This window comes from Budorcas taxicolor, chromosome 19 (genome assembly GCF_023091745.1).
Source record: "Budorcas taxicolor isolate Tak-1 chromosome 19, Takin1.1, whole genome shotgun sequence".
Classification (NCBI taxonomy): domain Eukaryota; kingdom Metazoa; phylum Chordata; class Mammalia; order Artiodactyla; family Bovidae; genus Budorcas; species Budorcas taxicolor.
Window position 1 is genome coordinate 12,186,600 of NC_068928.1, and position 5,028 is coordinate 12,191,627.

At 41.6% G+C, this 5,028-nt stretch overlaps 1 non-coding gene across 1 annotated transcript; it reads right to left on the bottom strand.

Annotated features, from left to right (window-relative positions):
* Positions 1-3,781: 3,781 nt before the first annotated feature.
* Positions 3,782-3,891, bottom strand: LOC128065708 (U6 spliceosomal RNA). The gene has a single exon (XR_008201090.1). It is a non-coding gene; the product is annotated as a U6 spliceosomal RNA (small nuclear RNA).
* Between the last annotated feature and the right edge of the window lie 1,137 nt (positions 3,892-5,028).

Genomic DNA, 5,028 nt, shown 5'->3' on the forward strand with positions numbered 1-5,028 from the left:
CCAAACTGATATTTATCAGCCCAATGTTTGAACATTAGGCTAATGAAAGATTTTGAGAAAAATTATCTTCTTCCACTACACAAATGCCCAGCACCATCAGTCTTTTATGATTTGCTTCCTACATGAAGCCCTATAAGGAAGGAATCTTTCCCAATATTTTGAATTCTTTTTGATCTTTTACTATCCCTGGCTAGCTTGTTATCTCTGAAAATGTTTTTTTGGTATGTCTTATTTTCTCCCATGGAAAGTTAAACTCCGCCGAGGCATGAGTTCAGTTCAGTTCAGTCGCTCAGTCGTGTTCGACTCTTTGCGACCCCATGAATTGCAGCACGCCAGGCCTCCCTGTCCATCACCAACTCTCGGAGTTCACTCAGATTCACGTCCATCGAGTCAGTGATGCCATCCAACCATCTCATCCTCTGTCGTCCCCTTCTCCTGGCCCCCAATCCCTCCCAGCATCAGGGTCTTTTCCAATGAGTCAACTCTTCGCATGAGGTGGCCAAAGTACTGGAGTTTCAGCTTTAGCATCATTCCTTCCAAAGAAATCCCAGGGCTGATCTCCTTCAGAATGGACTGGCTGGATCTCCTTGCAGTCCAAGAGACTCTCAAGAGTCTTCTCCAACACCACAGTTCAAAAGCATCAATTCTTCAGTGCTCAGCCTTCTTCACAGTCCAACTCTCACATCCATACATGACCACTGGAAAAACCATAGCCTTGACTAGACCGACCTTTGTTGGCAAAGTAATATCTCTGCTTTTGAGTATACTATCTAGGTTGGTCATAACTTTCCTTCCAAGGAGTAAGTGTCTTTTAATTTCATGGCTGTGATCACCATCTGCAGTGATTTTGGAGCCCAAAGAAATAAAGTCAGCCATGTTTCCACTGTTTCCCCATCATTTTCCCATGAAGTGATAGGACCGGATGCCATGATCTTTGTTTTCTGAATGTTGAGCTTTAAGCCAACTTTTTTGCTCTCCAATTAAACTTTCATCAAGAGGCTTTTTAGTTCCTCTTCACTTTCTGCCATAAGGGTGGTGTCATCTGCATATCTGAAGTTATTGATATTTCTCCAAGCAATCTTGATTCCAGCTTGTGTTTCTTCCAGTCCAGCGTTTCTCATGATGTACTCTGCATAGAAGTTAAATGAGCAGGGTAACAATATACAGCCTTGACGTACTCCTTTTCCTATTTGGAACCAGTCTGTTGTTCCATGTCCAGTTCTAACTGTTGCTTCCTGACCTGCATACAGATTTCTCAAGAGGCAGGTCAGGTGGTCTGGTATTCCCATCTCTCTCAGAATTTTCCACAGTTTCTTGTGATCCACACAGTCAAAGGGTTTGGCATAGTCAATAAAGCAGAAATAGATGTTTTTCTGGAACTCTCTTGCTTTTTCCATGATCCAGCGGATGTTGGCAATTTGATCTCTGGTTCCTCTGCCTTTTCTAAAACCAGCTTGAACATCAGGAAGTTCACGGTTCACGTATTGCTGAAGCCTGGCTTGGAGAATTTTGAGCATTACTTTACTAGCGTGTGAGATGAGTGCAATTGTGCAGTAGTTTGAGCATTCTTTGGCATTGCCTTTCTTTGGGATTGGAACGAAAACTGACCTTTTCCAGTCCTGTGGCCACTGCTGAGTTTTCCAAATTTGCTGGCATATTAAGTGCAGCACTTTGACAGTGTCATCTTTCAGGATTTGAAATAGCTCAACTGGAATTCCATCACCTCCACTAGCTTTGTTCGCAGTGATGCTTTCTAAGGCCCACTTGACTTCACATTCCAGGATGTCTGGCTCTAGATGAGTTTATATTGTTGAATTTCCCTTAACACCTAACAGGCCTGAATACAACAGATGGTTCAAAATTCAGAGTTAGTTAATTAAATCATTATTCTCATGTTGTCTCTGACCCACGAAAAGAATAAAGACGAAATCCAGAGGAGACCAATAGGCAACAGTAACAAGTAGAATAACTAGTATTTGTGCAAAGTGTTTCAGTCTAAATAACTGTTGTATATGCATTTTTAAACTCCATAACTCTTTCACTATTCCCCTTCAGTTATGGAAGAAACAAGGAGACAAATATGATAAACACAAACTCATTCAATCAATAAATATCTGAACATCTACTAAGTGTCAGTCACGTTCTAGACTCTGGAGATACAGCAATAAATAAATCAACCAATGTGTCTTTCTTCAACCAAAGAATTTGCACTTTGATAGGAAGACAGAAATAAACAGACAAAGTGAAGTGAAGTCACTCAGTCGTGTCCGACTCTTTGCGACCCCATGGACTGTAATCTACCAGGCTCTTCTGTCTATGGGATTTTTCAGGCAAGAGTACTGGAGTGGGTTGCCATTTCCTTCTCCAGGGGAATCTTCCCGACCCAGCAATCGAACCCGGGTCTCCTGCATTGCAGGCAGAGGCTTTACCGTCTGAGCCACCAGGGAAGCCCTCAAAGAGGGAACTTCAAATAGTGTAAAATGCTATGGGGGAAAAAATAAGCCAGATAAATAGAGATAAGAGATAGCTTATTTTAGGTAATGTGGTAAAGGAAGGCCTCTAAGGAGATGGCATTTGAACCAAGATTTCAGTGAAGCAGGTTTTAAGCAGCTCTGAGTGAAAAGCAGTTTAGACAAAACAAACAACAGGTACAAAGGCCTTAAGAAAGGAATGAATGTTGAAGAAGAATGGGAAAAATAGTGTGGCTAAACAAAGTGGATTGGGACTTCTCTGGTGGTCCAATGGCTAAGACTGTGCTCACAATGCAGGGGCCCCCGGCTCAACCCCTGGTCAGAGAGCTGGATCTCACACACCACAACAAAGAGTTCACATGGCTGCAACTAAAAGTTCGCGTGCCGCAATTAAGATCTAGCAAAAATAAATGTGTTCCAAAAACCCCAGAGTAGATTAAGTAGAAAATGATAGCAAACTAGTTAGGAAAGGTAAGCAGTGGCCAAATGGAGTATAGTGTATAGAATTATAAGGAGTTTTAGTTTTATCCTAGGGTGGGAATCTATTGGAAGACTTCCAGTTAGGAAGTGTTGTGATCACACTTACATGTCTAAAAGACCATTATACCTACTAAACAGACATTAAACTGTCTTTAGGGAGGGGCCAAGAGTGGATGCAATGGGTCAAGTAAGGAGGCTATTTCAAGAGACCAGATGGGAGAGCTATCTAGAACTGGGGCTAGAAGTGAAGCAGTAGAGGTGAAAAGTAATCAATTTCAGAATATTTTGGAAGACAGAATTGAAAGAACTTGATAATGGGTTGGATGTATAAGAGACGGGAAAGAGAGAATCAAAGATGCTGCCTGTGTTTTGGGCTTGAGCAACTGAGGAATGACATATTATGGATCTGATGAACCCTCTTGAAGTCATACATTTTTTAGTGGAGAATTTCTGTGATTTGGTTTCATCCTTTGTAAACTGTAAAAAGAATATTATGCTCCTCTGAAGATTTTTTTAGTAATGTGATGGTTTGGTAGGAGGTGTGTTTTATTTTATGTTGTTTACTTTATTGGGTCTTTTTTTTTTTTGGCATGTGAGATCTTGGTTCCTAGACTGGGGATTGAATCTCTGCTCCCTGCAGTGGAAGCAAGGAGTCCCAACCACTGGATTGCCAGGGAGTTCCCAGTATATTTTTCTAAGTTTTAAAACTTTGAAGAGTTTAATGCTGGTACTGTTTATCTCCATATCAATTGGTACAATTTGCATCATGTTTTATACTATTTCATCTTTGCAAAGACATCGCATACACAAAAACACACATTCAACAACTGAAAAATATGGAATGCTTCATTAATTTGCATGTCATCCTTGTGCAGGGGCTATGCTAAACTTAGTACATATGTATCATTCCACTTGGAGGGTATGTGTTGCCTAAGCAAGCATCAGCCTCGTGGGATTTTTATGAGATGTAAATAAATTTAAAATTCCTGGGACTTTCTTGGTGGTGTAATGGTTAAGAATCCTCATTGCAATGCAGGGGACGCGGGTTAGATCCCTGTTTGGGGAACTAAGACCCCCACATGCTGTAGGGCAACTAAGTCTGCAAACCACACTGGAGACCCTGTGCACTGCATGATGGAATGAAGATCCCGTGCGCTGCAACTGAGACCCAACACAGCCGAATAAATAAATTTTTTTTTAATAAAATTCTCAGAACCAGTTAGAAATGTGTACAAATTAACTAGTTCTTGTCTGTCTTACAGGATTAGAAAGTTCCAAGCCTTAGGACCTACTTTCCTTTCTTATTGAAGCTTTCCTGCCAGACCACAGTGCCGTGTTATCTGCCTTGAACTGGAAAACAGTTTGCATTCACACCTGTATATTTATTCATCCTTTTATGAAAGGCTTTGGTGTACAATTCTCAATTCTTTAAGAGACGACAACAGACTCGGTTTTCCACTGTCACGTGAGAACATTAGGCCCCAGCAATGCATCACTGCCAGATAAAAGTGCTACAGTAAACTAAGAAAACAACAATAAAATCAGCTATTTCTAATTAGGCCATTTTTTTTCTTCACAGAGATGGTGTTCGATTCACTCATGAGCCTCAAATAGAAAACAAAATTTGTGGTGATCATGGTTTAACTTTTTGGCCGTGCTGGGTCTTCACCGCCGTGCTTGGACCTTCTCTGGCTGCAGCAAATGGGGGCTACTCCCTAGTTGCAGCACGCAGGCTTCTCTTGTTATGGAGCACAGACTCGAAAGCACTCGGGCTTCAGTAGTTGCTGCTCTGGCGCTCTAGAACACAGGCTCAGTAGTTGTGGTGCATGGGCTTTGTTGCCCCACAACATGTGGAAGCTTTCCAAACCAGGGATTGAGCCCTGTCCCCTGCATTAACAAGCGGACTCACACCCAACCCAACCATCAGGTAAGTCCTGTGGTAACCATGTTTTGAATGAACATGACTTATGGGGGGCTTAGTACATATTGTTAGTTCATGAGTCATTTCAGATTACTGGGTCATGGAGAAACTTTTCAATAATCTCGTTTTTGGATTGAGCAATCCCAGCTGGGAAAT